Raw genomic sequence first — 24,021 nt, 5'->3', positions numbered from 1 at the left:
CACTAATTGAATAAATATCAATCTCTCTAACCTCCACTTCAAAAGAATCTTGTTCTTTTCTTTCGGATGCATTGGGACTTTGATTGCTATCTTTTTCCTCCTCCTCTTCCTTCTTCCTTCCTTTAACTTTCGGCATTTTTCCTATCTTTTTCTATCTGTAAAGTAACTAAAACTAGCGACCAATCGCTGCTTAGAAAGAAACAAATAGACGCCTCCCACGGAGCTCGGTATGCCAACAACAGATGATGGCACACTTTTCCCTTCTTCGATTAAAAACAATATATGTGATTCCTCGGCGGGGATCAAAACAACATAGCACAAACAAAAACTCTAGCGATTCATGTAACCTCACCAGTGAATTCAATACAAGTACGGTTTCACTCCTTGTCCAACAAGTCGTAAAACAAAAGCCCTGAGCAAACCAGACGTCTTAAGTTATATTCAGGACACGTATCAACATTGACAAACTAGCAAAGATGAACAAATCACTTGAATGACATGCTATTACAATATTCTAGGACTCAATCCCAGCTCAAAGGCCTTATTCAACAAACAATATTCTAGGACTCAAACCCAGACCAAAGGCCTTATTCAACAAACAATATTCTAGGACTCAAACCCAGACCAAAGGCCTTATTCAACAAACAATATTCTAGGACTCAAACCCAGACCAAAGGCCTTATTCAACAAACAATATTCTAGGACTCAAACCCAGACCAAAGGCCTTATTCAACAAACAATATTCTAGGACTCAAACCCAGACCAAAGGCCTTATTCAACAAACAATCAATAGTTTCATATGGCGTATATTCAGTGATTATTACACAAACTCTTAATCACTAATACAGGTCCTCACTTCGTCAAGCTCTTAATGACACAACTTCATTACTCAGCAAATGTAGTGCAGCCTAATAGTAAAACAAATAATAATAATCACAGTTATGTGTGTGTAGATTATTTTAAGATTACTTTCTTGTTCTTTTCTCTTGGTCGAGAGTGTGGAATGAGATTCAGTCACCGTTGATTCCCACGTGGTGCATAGAGATGCGCTGGTTCAGCCGCGTTGTGGATGCGGGTCCCTCGGCAGGGCAGGCGTTGATCAGACGTCTTCCCAGGCAGGGCGCGCGCTCTTCTCGGTCACAGGGCAATCTTCAGAGGCAATCGTCTTCTCACTCCTCTCTCTTCAAGACGGTGTCACGGCACCAAATGTTAGATTTCAGCTTATTTCTAAACTGTTCGGACAGACTCTGCGTTGTGTATTTTCAGTCGTAGTAGTAATTCTTGAAGTCGAAAACAAAGCAGCTTGACAGGTTGGATTAGAGGGTTGAATAGATGGTTTATTCCAGGATGTACAGCGAGATACAGACTTAGGTTGAATAATCTATAGTGGACCCGGTGGTCGATGACTTGTTCCTCGGCTGTCGAAACCCTCTACTCGTCGAACCAAAGGGTTGGGGCGAGTATTATACAAAAAGGGGATACAGGAATAACACGTGAACAGACGCACTCTCAGCCTTGATAAGGTATCTGGCCCTGGCCATGTCCCGGAGGACCAGGTTCAACCTTGTTGAAACATAACAATGGCAGAATGTTGGGGATAACACCTTGTATCAGTATGAGAGGCCCTGGCCTGTTCCTAGACTAGAAATGTGAAGGATGAGAGAGACACTAAAATACACCAACATTCTACATATTTGAACGCAATGCATTACACTGCTTGGGCGTCATCGTTTGCGTGATCTTTTGAAGAAACGTAGCGTTGCAAAACCTGGGATGGACTAAGGTGGACCGCCGTCATTGCAGCTCTCTGCTACGTCACTACACTGTCCACATGTTTCACAAATAGAGTTTGAGGAGACGTCGTCAGAGTCTATATGTTGCTTAAATTCTCCAAAACAGTGGGCGCTAAAGATCAGCGCACGGTAGGCCATTGCATCCAATGTGCTCGAGTTGAAAAAGTATAATGCTTTCAGCACCTGGTATTCCCAGGCGGTCACCCATCCAAGTACTAACCAGGCCCGACCCTGCTTAGCTTCCGAGATCAGACGAGATCGGGCGTGCCTAAGGTGGTATGGCCGTAAGCAATTATAGACTTGACCATATTAGCTTTTATACAGGGGGAGGACGTAAGGAGTGAGAGCGCTGCCGTGGCCAGAGACGGGACTTGTACAGAAACAATGATTAGATCCATAATGAATGAATGAATACGTTATTCCAGACTCAGAGTTACATATTTGAACGCAATGCATTACACTGCTTTGGCGTCATCGTTTGCGTGATCTTTAGAAGAAACGTAGCGTTGCAAAACCTGGGATGGACTAAGGTGGACCGCCGTCATTGCAGCTCTCTGCTACGTCACTACACTGTCCACATGTTTCACAAATAGAGCTTGAGGAGACGTCGTCAGAGTCTGTATGTTGCTTAAATTCTCCAAAACAGTGGGCGCTAAAGATCAGCGCACGGTAGGCCATTGCATCCAATGAGCTCGAGTTGAAAAAGTATAATGCTTACAGCACCTGGTATTCCCAGGCGGTCACCCATCCAAGTACTAACCAGGCCCGACCCTGCTTAGCTTCCGAGATCAGACGAGATCGGGCGTGCCTATGGTGGTATGGCCGTAAGCATTTATAGACTAGACCATATAAGCTTTTATACAGGGGGAGGACGTAAGGAGTGAGAGCGCTGCCGTGGCCAGAGACGGGACTTGTACAGAAACAATGATTAGATCCATAATGAATGAATGAATACGTTATTCCAGACTCAGAGTTACATATTTGAACGCAATGCATTACACTGCTTGGGCGTCATCGTTTGCGTGATCTTTAGAAGAAACGTAGCGTTGCAGAACCTGGGATGGACTAAGGTGGACCGCCCTCATTGCAGCTCTCTGCTACGTCACTACACTGTCCACATGTTTCACAAATAGAGTTTGAGGAGACGTCGTCAGAGTCTGTATGTTGCTTAAATTCTCCAAAACAGTGGGCGCTAAAGATCAGCGCACGGTAGGCCATTGCATCCAATGAGCTCGAGTTGAAAAAGTATAATGCTTACAGCACCTGGTATTCCCAGGCGGTCACCCATCCAAGTACTAACCAGGCCCGACCCTGCTTAGCTTCCGAGATCAGACGAGATCGGGCATGCCTAAGGTGGTATGGCCGTAAGCAATTATAGACTTGACCATATTAGCTTTTATACAGGGGGAGGACGTAAGGAGTGAGAGCGCTGCCGTGGCCAGAGACGGGACTTGTACAGAAACAATGATTAGATCCATAATGAATGAATGAATACGTTATTCCAGACACAGAGCAACATATTTGAACGCAATGCATTACACTGCTTGGGCGTCATCGTTTGCGTGATCTTTTGAAGAAACGTAGCGTTGCAAAACCTGGGATGGACTAAGGTGGACCGCCGTCATTGCAGCTCTCTGCTACGTCACTACACGGTCCACATGTTTCACAAATAGAGTTTGAGGAGACGTCGTCAGAGTCTGTATTTTGCTTAAATTCTCCAAAACAGTGGGCGCTAAAGTTCAGCGCATTGCATCCAATGAGCTCGAGTTGAAAAAGTATAATGCTTACAGCACCTGGTATTCCCAGGCGGTCACCCATCCAAGTACTAACCAGGCCCGACCCTGCTTAGCTTCCGAGATCAGACGAGATCGGGCGTGCCTATGGTGGTATGGCCGTAAGCATTTATAGACTTGACCATATAAGCTTTTATACAGGGGGAGGACGTAAGGAGTGAGAGCGCTGCCGTGGCCAGAGACGGGACTTGTACAGAAACAATGATTAGATCCATAATGAATGAATGAATACGTTATTCCAGACTCAGAGTTACATATTTGAACGCAATGCATTACACTGCTTGGGCGTCATCGTTTGCGTGATCTTTTGAAGAAACGTAGCGTTGCAGAACCTGGGATGGACTAAGGTGGACCGCCGTCATTGCAGCTCTCTGCTACGTCACTACACTGTCCACATGTTTCACAAATAGAGTTTGAGGAGACGTCGTCAGAGTCTGTATGTTGCTTAAATTCTCCAAAACAGTAGGGCGCTAAAGATCAGCGCACGGTAGGCCATTGCATCCAATGAGCTCGAGTTGAAAAAGTATAATGCTTACAGCACCTGGTATTCCCAGGCGGTCACCCATCCAAGTACTAACCAGGCCCGACCCTGCTTAGCTTCCGAGATCAGACGAGATCGGGCGTGCCTAAGGTGGTATGGCCGTAAGCAATTATAGACTTGACCATATTAGCTTTTATACAGGGGGAGGACGTAAGGAGTGAGAGCGCTGCCGTGGCCAGAGACGGGACTTGTACAGAAACAATGATTAGATCCATAATGAATGAATGAATACGTTATTCCAGACACAGAGCAACATATTTGAACGCAATGCATTACACTGCTTGGGCGTCATCGTTTGCGTGATCTTTTGAAGAAACGTAGCGTTGCAAAACCTGGGATGGACTAAGGTGGACCGCCGTCATTGCAGCTCTCTGCTACGTCACTACACTGTCCACATGTTTCACAAATAGAGTTTGAGGAGACGTCGTCAGAGTCTATATGTTGCTTAAATTCTCCAAAACAGTGGGCGCTAAAGATCAGCGCACGGTAGGCCATTGCATCCAATGAGCTCGAGTTGAAAAAGTATAATGCTTACAGCACCTGGTATTCCCAGGCGGTCACCCATCCAAGTACTAACCAGGCCCGACCCTGCTTAGCTTCCGAGATCAGACGAGATCGGGCGTGCCTAAGGTGGTATGGCCGTAAGCAATTATAGACTTGACCATATTAGCTTTTATACAGGGGGAGGACGTAAGGAGTGAGAGCGCTGCCGTGGCCAGAGACGGGACTTGTACAGAAACAATGATTAGATCCATAATGAATGAATGAATACGTTATTCCAGACTCAGAGTTACATATTTGAACGCAATGCATTACACTGCTTTGGCGTCATCGTTTGCGTGATCTTTAGAAGAAACGTAGCGTTGCAAAACCTGGGATGGACTAAGGTGGACCGCCGTCATTGCAGCTCTCTGCTACGTCACTACACTGTCCACATGTTTCACAAATAGAGTTTGAGGAGACGTCGTCAGAGTCTGTATGTTGCTTAAATTCTCCAAAACAGTGGGCGCTAAAGATCAGCGCACGGTAGGCCATTGCATCCAATGAGCTCGAGTTGAAATAGTATAATGCTTACAGCACCTGGTATTCCCAGGCGGTCACCCATCCAAGTACTAACCAGGCCCGACCCTGCTTAGCTTCCGAGATCAGACGAGATCGGGCGTGCCTATGGTGGTATGGCCGTAAGCATTTATAGACTTGACCATAGTAAGCTTTTATACAGGGGGAGGACGTAAGGAGTGAGAGCGCTGCCGTGGCCAGAGACGGGACTTGTACAGAAACAATGATTAGATCCATAATGAATGAATGAATACGTTATTCCAGACTCAGAGCAACATATTTGAACGCAATGCATTACACTGCTTGGGCGTCATCGTTTGCGTGATCTTTTGAAGAAACGTAGCGTTGCAAAACCTGGGATGGACTAAGGTGGACCGCCGTCATTGCAGCTCTCTACTACGTCACTACACTGTCCACATGTTTCACAAATAGAGTTTGAGGAGACGTCGTCAGAGTCTGTATGTTGCTTAAATTCTCCAAAACAGTGGGCGCTAAAGATCAGCGCACGGTAGGCCATTGCATCCAATGAGCTCGAGTTGAAATAGTATAATGCTTACAGCACCTGGTATTCCCAGGCGGTCACCCATCCAAGTACTAACCAGGCCCGACCCTGCTTAGCTTCCGAGATCAGACGAGATCGGGCGTGCCTAAGGTGGTATGGCCGTAAGCAATTATAGACTTGACCATATTAGCTTTTATACAGGGGGAGGACGTAAGGAGTGAGAGCGCTGCCGTGGCCAGAGACGGGACTTGTACAGAAACAATGATTAGATCCATAATGAATGAATGAATACGTTATTCCAGACTCAGAGCAACATATTTGAACGCAATGCATTACACTGCTTGGGCGTCATCGTTTGCGTGATCTTTTGAAGAAACGTAGCGTTGCAAAACCTGGGATGGACTAAGGTGGACCGCCGTCATTGCAGCTCTCTACTACGTCACTACACTGTCCACATGTTTCACAAATAGAGTTTGAGGAGACGTCGTCAGAGTCTGTATGTTGCTTAAATTCTCCAAAACAGTGGGCGCTAAAGATCAGCGCACGGTAGGCCATTGCATCCAATGAGCTCGAGTTGAAATAGTATAATGCTTACAGCACCTGGTATTCCCAGGCGGTCACCCATCCAAGTACTAACCAGGCCCGACCCTGCTTAGCTTCCGAGATCAGACGAGATCGGGCGTGCCTTTTTTTTTTTTTTTTTTTTATCTTTTTTTATTATTTTCCAGTTCACACATTTACAGCAACCGATAACAGAGTATTATTTACATACATCATCTCTGAGAAAAAAAACTTTTACACACCCAACTTAATCCCCTTCCCTTATCCTTCCCACATCAATTAATCCTAATGAAGACAGCACAAATGTTGCGCCAAATCAGAAAATACAGCTCAATCTGCATGCCCCAGTCTTTTCACCAGTTAAACAAAATCTCCCCTCCCTCCCCTTCAAAGACTAATTTACTCCCACTCAAAAAGAAATGTTCCGCCTTCTCCCCTCCATACTTATACATTAAGTTCACATCTCTTTTCATTATTGATTTAAACAACATTTTTATTTTCACTTTCCGCCCCTCAAAGTGTGCGTAGTTCCTCCTGCAGACGACCGCGAGTCTGGCATGACTCAAAACAAAATTCATTAAACAAAAATTAACGTCTATTCTTTTTTCAAACGTGCCAAACAAAAACAATGTCCTCCACCCTCCCTCCAAGTCCAACTCAGCAGCCCAGTTATCTTTCAACAGTTCTTTCAAAAACTCAAAGAAATCAACTAACTCCCCACAGTCCAAAAAATAATGTAAAAAGCTCTCATGACCACTTTTGCAAACATCACACATCACATTTACATCATTATTAATCTTATTTAGCACCACGTTTGTATAAATCCTATTGTGTCTGATCAAGAAATCGTTGTTCTCACACTCTATACTATTATACCTTATCCCCATATTTGACCATATTTTCTTTACATTCAAACCCACAAACACTCTGCTCCACACTTTCTCAGCTGCCGGCTCCTTCATCACATCCACTATCAACCATCTGTATACTTTCTTCACACTCATTTCTCCCATTTTAATCTTTTTCCCATTCTCCATCACATATAGCTCAGGCATACTTGTCTCTCCCTTCACCACACATTCACTTTGTATGATCCTGGCCCACTCTAAGGGTATACTGGTTTTAATCTTTTCATATATTTTATTTATTTTCTCTCTATTATCCATCCCCTCCAGGTCACATACCTGATCATATATGCAATTATTTCTTAAGAATCCTGGGATGACCTCATAAATGATGTCCTTTATTTGTCTAATCCCTCCTTCTATGAATTTTGGCTCATATAATGTTTTGCCATTGTGTTTAATTTTTTCGTTTAAAAACAGGGGCAGTTTTACCAACGGTAGTATCCTCTCACATTCATATTGCATCTTAGGTAAGAATTTCCTCCAGGCTTCAAAGACCTCCCTATAAAATTCTGGTATGGTTATCGTCATTGACTGTTTTAGGCCCATGTACCACACATACTGTCCTATGCCACCCACATCATTCATATATTTCTCCATAAAATCCTTCCACCCATATTTATATCCTCCCACAATATATTTCTTCACCGTTTTAATCCTTAATGCTGTCTTTTTTGTTTCTATATCTAATAAATTCAGCCCTCCTTCACACCTTTTTCCCACCAGTGTCCCATGTGCAATCTTAACTCCTTTCCCCTCCCATATAAAATCACACACAATTTTGTTAAGGTCGTTCTTAACCCATATTGGCATTTCTAATACAGACAACACATACACATAGCCTGATAGTAGCAAACTATTAACCACTGTAACCTTTCCCTTTAACCTGAGCTTCCTTGCCTTCCACCTCCCACATACAGTTTTTATTTTGTTGATAACTCCTGTCCATGTTGTCTCAGTTGCCTCTTTAGTTTCAACACCTAAATATATGCCCAACACTTTAATATACCTATCCTGCACCCTTAAACCTACTCCCTCTCTCTCTATGTTACCTATATACATTATTTCTGATTTTTCTTTATTTATTCTAGCGCCCGACGCTCTCCCATATATCTCTGCCAATTCTAGCACCCTTTTCACACTGTTCCCATCCCTCACCGTTATTGTTGTGTCGTCTGCATATTGATTTATTGTATGTATGCTCCCAGATGGTAGTTGTATGCCCTGAACTCTTGCGTCGTTTTTAATTAGTAAGGCCAGGGGCTCTGCCGAAATGGCATAGAGCAACGCCGATAGGGGACATCCCTGCCTTATCGATCTCCCAAGACAAAATCTGTCAGTCAGCACTCCATTTACTTTGACACAGCTCCTTGCACCCTCGTACAACCTCCTGACCCACCCCACTAATCTCTCTCCAAATCCAAATCTCACCAGTAATCTAAATAAAAACTCATGCTCCACCCTATCAAATGCTTTATTCCAATCTATAGCTAACACTATTCCCCCTGTTCCGTCTCTCTTCATGAATTCTATTGTATCCCTAACTGTCGCTATTGTGTCAGCTATATCCCTACCTGGTATACTGTAACTTTGAGATGTTTTGATTATATCCCCTATCACTCGTTTTATTCTGTTAGCCAACACCTTGGCCAGAATTTTGTAATCTACATTTAGCAGACTTATAGGCCTATAATTCTGCAAGTCTAGTTTACTTCCTTTCTTCTTAAAAACTAAGGTAATCACACCTTCTACCATCCTACCCTGCACTATCCCTGTTTTCTCAGTCTCCCTGAATACCTCTACTAAAATTGATGCCATCTGCTCCTTATATACTTTATAAAATTCAATCCCTATCCCATCACTCCCAGGACTCTTCCCGCTTTTCAGCCCCTCTATCGCCTCCATCACCTCCATCCTACTTATCTCTCTGTCACACCATTTACTATCGTCCACACTCAGCTTGCTTTCGACACTATCCAGTACCTCCACTATACTGTCCTCCTCTAATCCACCTCTCTGATATAACTCCCCATAAAACTCTTGCACCCTCTCCAGTATGGCCACATAGTCTGCTACTACCTCCCCCTCCTTTTTCCTGATTTCGTGTATATATGTCCTGCTTTGTTTGCTTTTTTCTAGGCCCAGAAAATACGCTGTGCACCTTTCTCCCTCCAGCGCATATTTAGCTTTGCTCCGTAAAATTGCTCCTCTACATTTCTCTGCCTCATATCTCTGAAGTTCCATCTTTACCTCTATATAATTCTCCATGCTGTAACCTTCTTCATTCTCTGCTTTACTCAGCTCTACCCTCAGTCTTTCCCTCAACTCCTTCTCTTTCTTCATCATTTTCACTTTTCTTTTCTTACTGTACCAAATGCTTATTGATTTAATCTTATTCTTCACTTTCTCCCATATCTCCCCAATCTGAGTATCTGCCCTATTCTCTTCAACATATTCTTTAATTTTCTCATTCTCCATATCTAATAACTCCCTAATCTGTTGTTTATATTCATCCTCTTCAATATAACCTGCATTCAAAATCCACATCCCTCCCCCTATCTCCTCTCTCCCTACTTTAATTCTGAATCTCACCCCGTCGTGGTCACTCAGTGCATTTATTTCATGTCTTATTCTGTCTACATGTTTTATGTTCTCTCCCTGTGTTAAAACCAAATCTATCCTGCTTTGTTTCAGTACACCATCCCTCATTTGTCTCCTGGTGAATTCCCTCCTCTCTGGATTCTCATTTCTCCACACATCTACTAAATTCTTGTCCTTCATCATGTCTAACAAGCTCTCCCTCGACTTTTCCCATCTGAACACTACACCTTGCCCTATATCTAACCTGCTACATTTAGTATTAAAATCCCCTACTATTATACATCTCCCAATCACTAGCCCTTTCAGCTCCTCTATTATAATTCTTTTATCTATTTCTATATTCGGAACATATATATTAATTAGTCTAAACAACACATTTTGATACTTAAACTCTATGACTATTATCCTCCCTGTCCTATCTTTATATATCTCTTTTATCTCATCTACCCTATGTTTTTTAATCATTATAGCCACCCCTCTTGCGTTCTTAGCCCCGTTATTATAATAAATCTCCCCCCCCCACACCTCCTTTACCTCTATAACTTTTACGTCATCCCAATTTGTCTCCTGTATGCATAGGATGTCACTTCTATATATATTTAAAAGTGACCTCAGTTTGCCTCTGTCCCTTAAACCATTCACATTAACAGAAGTTACTGTGGTCATGAGAGCTAAAAGAAAGAAAATATTTAAACCAAAAACCAAAGCAAGACTCACATGCCAGACCGCGGTCCTTTACTTCTCACTCCCCGTGTCTTCTCCTCCTCTGCTTTCCTTTTGGCGGCCAGTTCTTTTGTCTTCTTCCCTCCTTTTCGTCCTCTGCCCTCCTGTCTTTGCTCCTCATCTATTTTTTCCACCGGTTGTTCTGCTCTCCCTCGTTCATCGTCTGTATCCTCCGCCACATCATCGTCCTCCGCTTTTCCCCCCTGCTCCATCATCTGTTCGTCACCGTCCTTCTCAGCACTGTCGCCGCTGTCAGATCTATACCGCCATTCCAGTTCTTTTTCCGCTTCCTCGTTCTCACCTCCCGTCTCCTCTTCAGCTCCCCTTCCGTCATCGCTCTCTCCGTCTTTATCCTCCATTTGTTCTCCTCTCTCCTCCTCTCTCGCCGCTGCGTTCCGTTCCTCACACTCCCGCGCATAATGCCCTGTCTTCTGGCACCTGAAGCACTTGAAATCAGGGCACTCCCTGAAGATGTGTCCTGGCTTGATGCAGAGTCGGCACACCCGCACCTGTCGATCATGTATCACTCTAAAGTACTCCGCTCCTCTCAGTGTCTCTAACTTGGTTGAGTACGGGAGTGATCGTACCTGCTCATTAAAGCGGACTTTTAAAAATCTTGTCCCGTCCGCAATCTCCGTCCCCGGCCACTTGCGCCGTTTGATGACAGATATTGGCCGCACACCCCACTCCTCCAGCCTTGCCAGTATTGTTGCATCTTCCATGTAAACAGGCAAGTTAATAAATGACACCACCATGTCACTGTTCACAATCTCCCTGCCATGCACTAAGGCTCCTTTTACACGCACGCCATCCAGGAGCTTGCGCTTTCCCACCTCATCCTTCATGGTGATTTCATAGTTTTTTTCCCCTCTCACACGGCATCCGCTCACCACTCCACATTGCACTGCTACTTCCCGCAGAATATCCATCATGGAAATCACCGCTGTTCCCTCCACCTCAACGTCCACTGTCAGCTCTTTCCCGTACTCTTTCTGCCGTCCTTCTCCCGTTTCTGGCCGATTCTCAATCCCGTTCCTTCCCTCTTCCTCCAGTGCTCCAACTCCACTGCTAGGCATTGTCTGCTCCGGTCCTTTGTCTGCTGCCATGTGGTCCATCCGTCAAATGAAAGCCTCCCCAAACAGCAAAAAAAGCTGTGGGGAGATTTAGAACTATAATTAAATTACGATTTTGTCAAAAGAATATAATCTACAAATCAACAAGAAGAAAAAAACACCAGGCTGCTGTATCAGCCTACTCTGCCAACAAACTTTTTCCTGCTTCCTTCACTTCCTGCTTTGCGCACCTGAACGAGATCAGACGAGATCGGGCGTGCCTAAGGTGGTATGGCCGTAAGCAATTATAGACTTGACCATATTAGCTTTTATACAGGGGGAGGACGTAAGGAGTGAGAGCGCTGCCGTGGCCAGAGACGGGACTTGTACAGAAACAATGATTAGATCCATAATGAATAAATGAATACGTTATTCCAGACTCAGAGTTACATATTTGAACGCAATGCATTACACTGCTTGGGCGTCATCGTTTGCGTGATCTTTTGAAGAAACGTAGCGTTGCAGAACCTGGGATGGACTAAGGTGGACCGCCGTCATTGCAGCTCTCTGCTACGTCACTACACTGTCCACATGTTTCACAAATAGAGTTTGAGGAGACGTCGTCAGAGTCTGTATGTTGCTTAAATTCTCCAAAACAGTGGGCGCTAAAGATCAGCGCACGGTAGGCCATTGCATCCAATGAGCTCGAGTTGAAAAAGTATAATACTTACAGCACCATGGTATTCCCAGGCGGTCACCCATCCAAGTACTAACCAGGCCCGACCCTGCTTAGCTTCCGAGATCAGACGAGATCGGGCGTGCCTAAGGTGGTATGGCCGTAAGCAATTATAGACTTGACCATATTAGCTTTTATACAGGGGGAGGACGTAAGGAGTGAGAGCGCTGCCGTGGCCAGAGACGGGACTTGTACAGAAACAATGATTAGATCCATAATGAATGAATGAATACGTTATTCCAGACTCAGAGTTACATATTTGAACGCAATGCATTACACTGCTTGGGCGTCATCGTTTGCGTGATCTTTTGAAGAAACGTAGCGTTGCAAAACCTGGGATGGACTAAGGTGGACCGCCGTCATTGCAGCTCTCTGCTACGTCACTACACTGTCCACATGTTTCACAAATAGAGTTTGAGGAGACGTCGTCAGAGTCTGTATGTTGCTTAAATTCTCCAAAACAGTGGGCGCTAAAGATCAGCGCACGGTAGGCCATTGCATCCAATGAGCTCGAGTTGAAAAAGTATAATGCTTACAGCACCTGGTATTCCCAGGCGGTCACCCATCCAAGTACTAACCAGGCCCGACCCTGCTTAGCTTCCGAGATCAGACGAGATCGGGCGTGCCTATGGTGGTATGGCCGTAAGCATTTATAGACTTGACCATGTAAGCTTTTATACAGGGGGAGGACGTAAGGAGTGAGAGCGCTGCCGTGGCCAGAGACGGGACTTGTACAGAAACAATGATTAGATCCATAATGAATGAATGAATACGTTATTCCAGACTCAGAGTTACATATTTGAACGCAATGCATTACACTGCTTGGGCGTCATCGTTTGCGTGATCTTTAGAAGAAACGTAGCGTTGCAAAACCTGGGATGGACTAAGGTGGACCGCCGTCATTGCAGCTCTCTGCTACGTCACTACACTGTCCACATGTTTCACAAATAGAGTTTGAGGAGACGTCGTCAGAGTCTGTATGTTGCTTAAATTCTCCAAAACAGTGGGCGCTAAAGATCAGCGCACGGTAGGCCATTGCATCCAATGAGCTCGAGTTGAAATAGTATAATGCTTACAGCACCTGGTATTCCCAGGCGGTCACCCATCCAAGTACTAACCAGGCCCGACCCTGCTTAGCTTCCGAGATCAGACGAGATCGGGCGTGCCTAAGGTGGTATGGCCGTAAGCAATTATAGACTTGACCATATTAGCTTTTATACAGGGGGAGGACGTAAGGAGTGAGAGCGCTGCCGTGGCCAGAGACGGGACTTGTACAGAAACAATGATTAGATCCATAATGAATGAATGAATACGTTATTCCAGACTCAGAGCAACATATTTGAACGCAATGCATTACACTGCTTGGGCGTCATCGTTTGCGTGATCTTTTGAAGAAACGTAGCGTTGCAAAACCTGGGATGGACTAAGGTGGACCGCCGTCATTGCAGCTCTCTGCTACGTCACTACACGGTCCACATGTTTCACAAATAGAGTTTGAGGAGACGTCGTCAGAGTCTGTATGTTGCTTAAATTCTCCAAAACAGTGGGCGCTAAAGATCAGCGCACGGTAGGCCATTGCATCCAATGAGCTCGAGTTGAAATAGTATAATGCTTACAGCACCTGGTATTCCCAGGCGGTCACCCATCCAAGTACTAACCAGGCCCGACCCTGCTTAGCTTCCGAGATCAGACGAGATCGGGCGTGCCTAAGGTGGTATGGCCGTAAGCAATTATAGACTTGACCATATTAGCTTTTATACAGGGGGAGGACGTAAGGAGTGAGAGCGCTGCCGTGGCCAGAGACGGGACTTGTACAGAAACAATGATTAGATCCATAATGAATGAATGAATACGTTATTCCAGACTCAGAGCAACATATTTGAACGCAATGCATTACACTGCTTGGGCGTCATCGTTTGCGTGATCTTTTGAAGAAACGTAGCGTTGCAAAACCTGGGATGGACTAAGGTGGACCGCCGTCATTGCAGCTCTCTGCTACGTCACTACACTGTCCACATGTTTCACAAATAGAGTTTGAGGAGACGTCGTCAGAGTCTGTATGTTGCTTAAATTCTCCAAAACAGTGGGCGCTAAAGATCAGCGCACGGTAGGCCATTGCATCCAATGAGCTCGAGTTGAAAAAGTATAATGCTTACAGCACCTGGTATTCCCAGGCGGTCACCCATCCAAGTACTAACCAGGCCCGACCCTGCTTAGCTTCCGAGATCAGACGAGATCGGGCGTGCCTAAGGTGGTATGGCCGTAAGCAATATATAGACTTGACCATATTAGCTTTTATACAGGGGGAGGACGTAAGGAGTGAGAGCGCTGCCGTGGCCAGAGACGGGACTTGTACAGAAACAATGATTAGATCCATAATGAATGAATGAATACGTTATTCCAGACTCAGAGTTACATATTTGAACGCAATGCATTACACTGCTTGGGCGTCATCGTTTGCGTGATCTTTTGAAGAAACGTAGCGTTGCAAAACCTGGGATGGACTAAGGTGGACCGCCGTCATTGCAGCTCTCTGCTACGTCACTACACTGTCCACATGTTTCACAAATAGAGTTTGAGGAGACGTCGTCAGAGTCTGTATGTTGCTTAAATTCTCCAAAACAGTGGGCGCTAAAGATCAGCGCACGGTAGGCCATTGCATCCAATGAGCTCGAGTTGAAAAAGTATAATGCTTACAGCACCTGGTATTCCCAGGCGGTCACCCATCCAAGTACTAACCAGGCCCGACCCTGCTTAGCTTCCGAGATCAGACGAGATCGGGCGTGCCTTTTTTTTTTTTTTTTATCTTTTTTTATTATTTTCCAGTTCACACATTTACAGCAACCGATAACAGAGTATTATTTACATACATCATCTCTGAGAAAAAAAACTTTTACACACCCAACTTAATCCCCTTCCCTTATCCTTCCCACATCAATTAATCCTAATGAAGACAGCACAAATGTTGCGCCAAATCAGAAAATACAGCTCAATCTGCATGCCCCAGTCTTTTCACCAGTTAAACAAAATCTCCCCTCCCTCCCCTTCAAAGACTAATTTACTCCCACTCAAAAAGAAATGTTCCGCCTTCTCCCCTCCATACTTATACATTAAGTTCACATCTCTTTTCATTATTGATTTAAACAACATTTTTATTTTCACTTTCCGCCCCTCAAAGTGTGCGTAGTTCCTCCTGCAGACGACCGCGAGTCTGGCATGACTCAAAACAAAATTCATTAAACAAAAATTAACGTCTATTCTTTTTTCAAACGTGCCAAACAAAAACAATGTCCTCCACCCTCCCTCCAAGTCCAACTCAGCAGCCCAGTTATCTTTCAACAGTTCTTTCAAAAACTCAAAGAAATCAACTAACTCCCCACAGTCCAAAAAATAATGTAAAAAGCTCTCATGACCACTTTTGCAAACATCACACATCACATTTACATCATTATTAATCTTATTTAGCACCACGTTTGTATAAATCCTATTGTGTCTGATCAAGAAATCGTTGTTCTCACACTCTATACTATTATACCTTATCCCCATATTTGACCATATTTTCTTTACATTCAAACCCACAAACACTCTGCTCCACACTTTCTCAGCTGCCGGCTCCTTCATCACATCCACTATCAACCATCTGTATACTTTCTTCACACTCATTTCTCCCATTTTAATCTTTTTCCCATTCTCCATCACATATAGCTCAGGCATACTTGTCTCTCCCTTCACCACACATTCACTTTGTATGATCCTGGCCCACTCTAAGGGTATACTGGTTTTAATCTTTTCATATATTTTATTTATTTTCTCTCTATTATCCATCCCCTCCAGGTCACATACCTGATCATATATGCAATTATTTCTTAAGAATCCTGGGATGACCTCATAAATGATGTCCTTTATTTGTCTAATCCCTCCTTCTATGAATTTTGGCTCATATAATGTTTTGCCATTGTGTTTAATTTTTTCGTTTAAAAACAGGGGCAGTTTTACCAACGGTAGTATCCTCTCACATTCATATTGCATCTTAGGTAAGAATTTCCTCCAGGCTTCAAAGACCTCCCTATAAAATTCTGGTATGGTTATCGTCATTGACTGTTTTAGGCCCATGTACCACACATACTGTCCTATGCCACCCACATCATTCATATATTTCTCCATAAAATCCTTCCACCCATATTTATATCCTCCCACAATATATTTCTTCACCGTTTTAATCCTTAATGCTGTCTTTTTTGTTTCTATATCTAATAAATTCAGCCCTCCTTCACACCTTTTTCCCACCAGTGTCCCATGTGCAATCTTAACTCCTTTCCCCTCCCATATAAAATCACACACAATTTTGTTAAGGTCGTTCTTAACCCATATTGGCATTTCTAATACAGACAACACATACACATAGCCTGATAGTAGCAAACTATTAACCACTGTAACCTTTCCCTTTAACCTGAGCTTCCTTGCCTTCCACCTCCCACATACAGTTTTTATTTTGTTGATAACTCCTGTCCATGTTGTCTCAGTTGCCTCTTTAGTTTCAACACCTAAATATATGCCCAACACTTTAATATACCTATCCTGCACCCTTAAACCTACTCCCTCTCTCTCTATGTTACCTATATACATTATTTCTGATTTTTCTTTATTTATTCTAGCGCCCGACGCTCTCCCATATATCTCTGCCAATTCTAGCACCCTTTTCACACTGTTCCCATCCCTCACCGTTATTGTTGTGTCGTCTGCATATTGATTTATTGTATGTATGCTCCCAGATGGTAGTTGTATGCCCTGAACTCTTGCGTCGTTTTTAATTAGTAAGGCCAGGGGCTCTGCCGAAATGGCATAGAGCAACGCCGATAGGGGACATCCCTGCCTTATCGATCTCCCAAGACAAAATCTGTCAGTCAGCACTCCATTTACTTTGACACAGCTCCTTGCACCCTCGTACAACCTCCTGACCCACCCCACTAATCTCTCTCCAAATCCAAATCTCACCAGTAATCTAAATAAAAACTCATGCTCCACCCTATCAAATGCTTTATTCCAATCTATAGCTAACACTATTCCCCCTGTTCCGTCTCTCTTCATGAATTCTATTGTATCCCTAACTGTCGCTATTGTGTCAGCTATATCCCTACCTGGTATACTGTAACTTTGAGATGTTTTGATTATATCCCCTATCACTCGTTTTATTCTGTTAGCCAACACCTTGGCCAGAATTTTGTAATCTACATTTAGCAGACTTATAGGCCTATAATTCTGCAAGTCTAGTTTACTTCCTTTCTTCTTAAAAACTAAGGTAATCACACCTTCTACCATCCTACCCTGCACTATCCCTGTTTTCTCAGTCTCCCTGAATACCTCTACTAAAATTGATGCCATCTGCTCCTTATATACTTTATAAAATTCAATCCCTATCCCATCACTCCCAGGACTCTTCCCGCTTTTCAGCCCCTCTATCGCCTCCATCACCTCCATCCTACTTATCTCTCTGTCACACCATTTACTATCGTCCACACTCAGCTTGCTTTCGACACTATCCAGTACCTCCACTATACTGTCCTCCTCTAATCCACCTCTCTGATATAACTCCCCATAAAACTCTTGCACCCTCTCCAGTATGGCCACATAGTCTGCTACTACCTCCCCCTCCTTTTTCCTGATTTCGTGTATATATGTCCTGCTTTGTTTGCTTTTTTCTAGGCCCAGAAAATACGCTGTGCACCTTTCTCCCTCCAGCGCATATTTAGCTTTGCTCCGTAAAATTGCTCCTCTACATTTCTCTGCCTCATATCTCTGAAGTTCCATCTTTACCTCTATATAATTCTCCATGCTGTAACCTTCTTCATTCTCTGCTTTACTCAGCTCTACCCTCAGTCTTTCCCTCAACTCCTTCTCTTTCTTCATCATTTTCACTTTTCTTTTCTTACTGTACCAAATGCTTATTGATTTAATCTTATTCTTCACTTTCTCCCATATCTCCCCAATCTGAGTATCTGCCCTATTCTCTTCAACATATTCTTTAATTTTCTCATTCTCCATATCTAATAACTCCCTAATCTGTTGTTTATATTCATCCTCTTCAATATAACCTGCATTCAAAATCCACATCCCTCCCCCTATCTCCTCTCTCCCTACTTTAATTCTGAATCTCACCCCGTCGTGGTCACTCAGTGCATTTATTTCATGTCTTATTCTGTCTACATGTTTTATGTTCTCTCCCTGTGTTAAAACCAAATCTATCCTGCTTTGTTTCAGTACACCATCCCTCATTTGTCTCCTGGTGAATTCCCTCCTCTCTGGATTCTCATTTCTCCACACATCTACTAAATTCTTGTCCTTCATCATGTCTAACAAGCTCTCCCTCGACTTTTCCCATCTGAACACTACACCTTGCCCTATATCTAACCTGCTACATTTAGTATTAAAATCCCCTACTATTATACATCTCCCAATCACTAGCCCTTTCAGCTCCTCTATTATAATTCTTTTATCTATTTCTATATTCGGAACATATATATTAATTAGTCTAAACAACACATTTTGATACTTAAACTCTATGACTATTATCCTCCCTGTCCTATCTTTATATATCTCTTTTATCTCATCTACCCTATGTTTTTTAATCATTATAGCCACCCCTCTTGCGTTCTTAGCCCCGTTATTATAATAAATCTCCCCCCCCCACACCTCCTTTACCTCTATAACTTTTACGTCATCCCAATTTGTCTCCTGTATGCATAGGATGTCACTTCTATATATATTTAAAAGTGACCTCAGTTTGCCTCTGTCCCTTAAACCATTCACATTAACAGAAGTTACTGTGGTCATGAGAGCTAAAAGAAAGAAAATATTTAAACCAAAAACCAAAGCAAGACTCACATGCCAGACCGCGGTCCTTTACTTCTCACTCCCCGTGTCTTCTCCTCCTCTGCTTTCCTTTTGGCGGCCAGTTCTTTTGTCTTCTTCCCTCCTTTTCGTCCTCTGCCCTCCTGTCTTTGCTCCTCATCTATTTTTTCCACCGGTTGTTCTGCTCTCCCTCGTTCATCGTCTGTATCCTCCGCCACATCATCGTCCTCCGCTTTTCCCCCCTGCTCCATCATCTGTTCGTCACCGTCCTTCTCAGCACTGTCGCCGCTGTCAGATCTATACCGCCATTCCAGTTCTTTTTCCGCTTCCTCGTTCTCACCTCCCGTCTCCTCTTCAGCTCCCCTTCCGTCATCGCTCTCTCCGTCTTTATCCTCCATTTGTTCTCCTCTCTCCTCCTCTCTCGCCGCTGCGTTCCGTTCCTCACACTCCCGCGCATAATGCCCTGTCTTCTGGCACCTGAAGCACTTGAAATCAGGGCACTCCCTGAAGATGTGTCCTGGCTTGATGCAGAGTCGGCACACCCGCACCTGTCGATCATGTATCACTCTAAAGTACTCCGCTCCTCTCAGTGTCTCTAACTTGGTTGAGTACGGGAGTGATCGTACCTGCTCATTAAAGCGGACTTTTAAAAATCTTGTCCCGTCCGCAATCTCCGTCCCCGGCCACTTGCGCCGTTTGATGACAGATATTGGCCGCACACCCCACTCCTCCAGCCTTGCCAGTATTGTTGCATCTTCCATGTAAACAGGCAAGTTAATAAATGACACCACCATGTCACTGTTCACAATCTCCCTGCCATGCACTAAGGCTCCTTTTACACGCACGCCATCCAGGAGCTTGCGCTTTCCCACCTCATCCTTCATGGTGATTTCATAGTTTTTTTCCCCTCTCACACGGCATCCGCTCACCACTCCACATTGCACTGCTACTTCCCGCAGAATATCCATCATGGAAATCACCGCTGTTCCCTCCACCTCAACGTCCACTGTCAGCTCTTTCCCGTACTCTTTCTGCCGTCCTTCTCCCGTTTCTGGCCGATTCTCAATCCCGTTCCTTCCCTCTTCCTCCAGTGCTCCAACTCCACTGCTAGGCATTGTCTGCTCCGGTCCTTTGTCTGCTGCCATGTGGTCCATCCGTCAAATGAAAGCCTCCCCAAACAGCAAAAAAAGCTGTGGGGAGATTTAGAACTATAATTAAATTACGATTTTGTCAAAAGAATATAATCTACAAATCAACAAGAAGAAAAAAACACCAGGCTGCTGTATCAGCCTACTCTGCCAACAAACTTTTTCCTGCTTCCTTCACTTCCTGCTTTGCGCACCTGAACGAGATCAGACGAGATCGGGCGTGCCTAAGGTGGTATGGCCGTAAGCAATTATAGACTTGACCATATTAGCTTTTATACAGGGGGAGGACGTAAGGAGTGAGAGCGCTGCCGTGGCCAGAGACGGGACTTGTACAGAAACAATGATTAGATCCATAATGAATGAATGAATACGTTATTCCAGACTCAGAGTTACATATTTGAACGCAATGCATTACACTGCTTGGGCGTCATCGTTTGCGTGATCTTTTGAAGAAACGTAGCGTTGCAAAACCTGGGATGGACTAAGGTGGACCGCCGTCATTGCAGCTCTCTGCTACGTCACTACACTGTCCACATGTTTCACAAATAGAGTTTGAGGAGACGTCGTCAGAGTCTGTATGTTGCTTAAATTCTCCAAAACAGTGGGCGCTAAAGATCAGCGCACGGTAGGCCATTGCATCCAATGAGCTCGAGTTGAAATAGTATAATGCTTACAGCACCTGGTATTCCCAGGCGGTCACCCATCCAAGTACTAACCAGGCCCGACCCTGCTTAGCTTCCGAGATCAGACGAGATCGGGCGTGCCTAAGGTGGTATGGCCGTAAGCAATTATAGACTTGACCATATTAGCTTTTATACAGGGGGAGGACGTAAGGAGTGAGAGCGCTGCCGTGGCCAGAGACGGGACTTGTACAGAAACAATGATTAGATCCATAATGAATGAATGAATACGTTATTCCAGACTCAGAGTTACATATTTGAACGCAATGCATTACACTGCTTGGGCGTCATCGTTTGCGTGATCTTTAGAAGAAACGTAGCGTTGCAAAACCTGGGATGGACTAAGGTGGACCGCCGTCATTGCAGCTCTCTGCTACGTCACTACACTGTCCACATGTTTCACAAATAGAGTTTGAGGAGACGTCGTCAGAGTCTGTATGTTGCTTAAATTCTCCAAAACAGTGGGCGCTAAAGATCAGCGCACGGTAGGCCATTGCATCCAATGAGCTCGAGTTGAAAAAGTATAATGCTTACAGCACCTGGTATTCCCAGGCGGTCACCCATCCAAGTACTAACCAGGCCCGACCCTGCTTAGCTTCCGAGATCAGACGAGATCGGGCGTGCCTATGGTGGTATGGCCGTAAGCATTTATAGACTTGACCATGTAAGCTTTTATACAGGGGGAGGACGTAAGGAGTGAGAGCGCTGCCGTGGCCAGAGACGGGACTTGTACAGAAACAATGATTAGATCCATAATGAATGAATGAATACGTTATTCCAGACTCAGAGCAACATATTTGAACGCAATGCATTACACTGCTTGGGCGTCATCGTTTGCGTGATCTTTTGAAGAAACGTAGCGTTGCAAAACCTGGGATGGACTAAGGTGGACCGCCGTCATTGCAGCTCTCTACTACGTCACTACACTGTCCACATGTTTCACAAATAGAGTTTGAGGAGACGTCGTCAGAGTCTGTATGTTGCTTAAATTCTCCAAAACAGTGGGCGCTAAAGATCAGCGCACGGTAGGCCATTGCATCCAATGAGCTCGAGTTGAAATAGTATAATGCTTACAGCACCTGGTATTCCCAGGCGGTCACCCATCCAAGTACTAACCAGGCCCGACCCTGCTTAGCTTCCGAGATCAGACGAGATCGGGCGTGCCTAAGGTGGTATGGCCGTAAGCAATTATAGACTTGACCATATTAGCTTTTATACAGGGGGAGGACGTAAGGAGTGAGAGCGCTGCCGTGGCCAGAGACGGGACTTGTACAGAAACAATGATTAGATCCATAATGAATGAATGAATACGTTATTCCAGACTCAGAGCAACATATTTGAACGCAATGCATTACACTGCTTGGGCGTCATCGTTTGCGTGATCTTTTGAAGAAACGTAGCGTTGCAAAACCTGGGATGGACTAAGGTGGACCGCCGTCATTGCAGCTCTCTGCTACGTCACTACACTGTCCACATGTTTCACAAATAGAGTTTGAGGAGACGTCGTCAGAGTCTGTATGTTGCTTAAATTCTCCAAAACAGTGGGCGCTAAAGATCAGCGCACGGTAGGCCATTGCATCCAATGAGCTCGAGTTGAAATAGTATAATGCTTACAGCACCTGGTATTCCCAGGCGGTCACCCATCCAAGTACTAACCAGGCCCGACCCTGCTTAGCTTCCGAGATCAGACGAGATCGGGCGTGCCTAAGGTGGTATGGCCGTAAGCAATTATAGACTTGACCATATTAGCTTTTATACAGGGGGAGGACGTAAGGAGTGAGAGCGCTGCCGTGGCCAGAGACGGGACTTGTACAGAAACAATGATTAGATCCATAATGAATGAATGAATACGTTATTCCAGACTCAGAGTTACATATTTGAACGCAATGCATTACACTGCTTGGGCGTCATCGTTTGCGTGATCTTTGAAGAAACGTAGCGTTGCAAAACCTGGGATGGACTAAGGTGGACCGCCGTCATTGCAGCTCTCTGCTACGTCACTACACTGTCCACATGTTTCACAAATAGAGTTTGAGGAGACGTCGTCAGAGTCTGTATGTTGCTTAAATTCTCCAAAACAGTGGGCGCTAAAGATCAGCGCACGGTAGGCCATTGCATCCAATGAGCTCGAGTTGAAATAGTATAATGCTTACAGCACCTGGTATTCCCAGGCGGTCACCCATCCAAGTACTAACCAGGCCCGACCCTGCTTAGCTTCCGAGATCAGACGAGATCGGGCGTGCCTAAGGTGGTATGGCCGTAAGCATTTATAGACTTGACCATATTAGCTTTTATACAGGGGGAGGACGTAAGGAGTGAGAGCGCTGCCGTGGCCAGAGACGGGACTTGTACAGAAACAATGATTAGATCCATAATGAATGAATGAATACGTTATTCCAGACTCAGAGTTACATATTTGAACGCAATGCATTACACTGCTTGGGCGTCATCGTTTGCGTGATCTTTTGAAGAAACGTAGCGTTGCAAAACCTGGGATGGACTAAGGTGGACCGCCGTCATTGCAGCTCTCTGCTACGTCACTACACTGTCCACATGTTTCACAAATAGAGTTTGAGGAGACGTCGTCAGAGTCTGTATGTTGCTTAAATTCTCCAAAACAGTGGGCGCTAAAGATCAGCGCACGGTAGGCCATTGCATCCAATGAGCTCGAGTTGAAATAGTATAATGCTTACAGCACCTGGTATTCCCAGGCGGTCACCCATCCAAGTACTAACCAGGCCCGACCCTGCTTAGCTTCCGAGATCAGACGAGATCGGGCGTGCCTAAGGTGGTATGGCCGTAAGCATTATAGACTTGACCATATTAGCTTTTATACAGGGGGAGGACGTAAGGAGTGAGAGCGCTGCCGTGGCCAGAGACGGGACTTGTACAGAAACAATGATTAGATCCATAATGAATGAATGAATACGTTATTCCAGACTCAGAGCAACATATTTGAACGCAATGCATTACACTGCTTGGGCGTCATCGTTTGCGTGATCTTTAGAAGAAACGTAGCGTTGCAAAACCTGGGATGGACTAAGGTGGACCGCCGTCATTGCAGCTCTCTGCTACGTC

General features: G+C 44.6%; 19 non-coding genes across 19 annotated transcripts; all 19 read right to left on the bottom strand.

The window, feature by feature from the left end:
* Nucleotides 1-1,964: 1,964 nt before the first annotated feature.
* LOC115538328 (5S ribosomal RNA) lies at nt 1,965-2,083 on the bottom strand. The gene has a single exon (XR_003975236.1). It is a non-coding gene; the product is annotated as a 5S ribosomal RNA (ribosomal RNA).
* Nucleotides 2,084-2,504: 421 nt separating this feature from the next.
* LOC115538303 (5S ribosomal RNA) lies at nt 2,505-2,623 on the bottom strand. The gene has a single exon (XR_003975212.1). It is a non-coding gene; the product is annotated as a 5S ribosomal RNA (ribosomal RNA).
* Nucleotides 2,624-3,044: 421 nt separating this feature from the next.
* Nucleotides 3,045-3,163, bottom strand: LOC115538322 (5S ribosomal RNA). Its single transcript, XR_003975230.1, has one exon. It is a non-coding gene; the product is annotated as a 5S ribosomal RNA (ribosomal RNA).
* Nucleotides 3,164-3,574: 411 nt separating this feature from the next.
* On the bottom strand, nt 3,575-3,693 carry LOC115538302 (5S ribosomal RNA). Its single transcript, XR_003975211.1, has one exon. It is a non-coding gene; the product is annotated as a 5S ribosomal RNA (ribosomal RNA).
* Nucleotides 3,694-4,115: 422 nt separating this feature from the next.
* Nucleotides 4,116-4,234, bottom strand: LOC115538355 (5S ribosomal RNA). Its single transcript, XR_003975254.1, has one exon. It is a non-coding gene; the product is annotated as a 5S ribosomal RNA (ribosomal RNA).
* Nucleotides 4,235-4,655: 421 nt separating this feature from the next.
* Nucleotides 4,656-4,774, bottom strand: LOC115538343 (5S ribosomal RNA). The gene has a single exon (XR_003975250.1). It is a non-coding gene; the product is annotated as a 5S ribosomal RNA (ribosomal RNA).
* A 421-nt stretch (nt 4,775-5,195) lies between these two features.
* On the bottom strand, nt 5,196-5,314 carry LOC115538301 (5S ribosomal RNA). The gene has a single exon (XR_003975210.1). It is a non-coding gene; the product is annotated as a 5S ribosomal RNA (ribosomal RNA).
* Nucleotides 5,315-5,736: 422 nt separating this feature from the next.
* On the bottom strand, nt 5,737-5,855 carry LOC115538331 (5S ribosomal RNA). Its single transcript, XR_003975239.1, has one exon. It is a non-coding gene; the product is annotated as a 5S ribosomal RNA (ribosomal RNA).
* A 6,399-nt stretch (nt 5,856-12,254) lies between these two features.
* On the bottom strand, nt 12,255-12,374 carry LOC115538344 (5S ribosomal RNA). The gene has a single exon (XR_003975251.1). It is a non-coding gene; the product is annotated as a 5S ribosomal RNA (ribosomal RNA).
* Nucleotides 12,375-12,795: 421 nt separating this feature from the next.
* LOC115538300 (5S ribosomal RNA) lies at nt 12,796-12,914 on the bottom strand. Its single transcript, XR_003975209.1, has one exon. It is a non-coding gene; the product is annotated as a 5S ribosomal RNA (ribosomal RNA).
* A 421-nt stretch (nt 12,915-13,335) lies between these two features.
* LOC115538320 (5S ribosomal RNA) lies at nt 13,336-13,454 on the bottom strand. The gene has a single exon (XR_003975228.1). It is a non-coding gene; the product is annotated as a 5S ribosomal RNA (ribosomal RNA).
* A 421-nt stretch (nt 13,455-13,875) lies between these two features.
* LOC115538308 (5S ribosomal RNA) lies at nt 13,876-13,994 on the bottom strand. Its single transcript, XR_003975217.1, has one exon. It is a non-coding gene; the product is annotated as a 5S ribosomal RNA (ribosomal RNA).
* A 421-nt stretch (nt 13,995-14,415) lies between these two features.
* Nucleotides 14,416-14,534, bottom strand: LOC115538297 (5S ribosomal RNA). The gene has a single exon (XR_003975206.1). It is a non-coding gene; the product is annotated as a 5S ribosomal RNA (ribosomal RNA).
* A 6,396-nt stretch (nt 14,535-20,930) lies between these two features.
* LOC115538285 (5S ribosomal RNA) lies at nt 20,931-21,049 on the bottom strand. Its single transcript, XR_003975195.1, has one exon. It is a non-coding gene; the product is annotated as a 5S ribosomal RNA (ribosomal RNA).
* Nucleotides 21,050-21,470: 421 nt separating this feature from the next.
* On the bottom strand, nt 21,471-21,589 carry LOC115538299 (5S ribosomal RNA). The gene has a single exon (XR_003975208.1). It is a non-coding gene; the product is annotated as a 5S ribosomal RNA (ribosomal RNA).
* A 421-nt stretch (nt 21,590-22,010) lies between these two features.
* On the bottom strand, nt 22,011-22,129 carry LOC115538396 (5S ribosomal RNA). Its single transcript, XR_003975292.1, has one exon. It is a non-coding gene; the product is annotated as a 5S ribosomal RNA (ribosomal RNA).
* A 421-nt stretch (nt 22,130-22,550) lies between these two features.
* Nucleotides 22,551-22,669, bottom strand: LOC115538384 (5S ribosomal RNA). The gene has a single exon (XR_003975281.1). It is a non-coding gene; the product is annotated as a 5S ribosomal RNA (ribosomal RNA).
* Nucleotides 22,670-23,089: 420 nt separating this feature from the next.
* Nucleotides 23,090-23,208, bottom strand: LOC115538372 (5S ribosomal RNA). Its single transcript, XR_003975270.1, has one exon. It is a non-coding gene; the product is annotated as a 5S ribosomal RNA (ribosomal RNA).
* Nucleotides 23,209-23,629: 421 nt separating this feature from the next.
* LOC115538360 (5S ribosomal RNA) lies at nt 23,630-23,748 on the bottom strand. The gene has a single exon (XR_003975258.1). It is a non-coding gene; the product is annotated as a 5S ribosomal RNA (ribosomal RNA).
* Nucleotides 23,749-24,021: the final 273 nt, after the last annotated feature.

The sequence above is a fragment of the Gadus morhua genome, unplaced genomic scaffold (assembly GCF_902167405.1).
Source record: "Gadus morhua unplaced genomic scaffold, gadMor3.0, whole genome shotgun sequence".
Lineage (NCBI taxonomy): Eukaryota > Metazoa > Chordata > Actinopteri > Gadiformes > Gadidae > Gadus > Gadus morhua.
The sequence above is the reverse complement of the archived record's forward strand: the minus strand, read 5'-3'. Positions and strand labels throughout refer to the sequence as shown.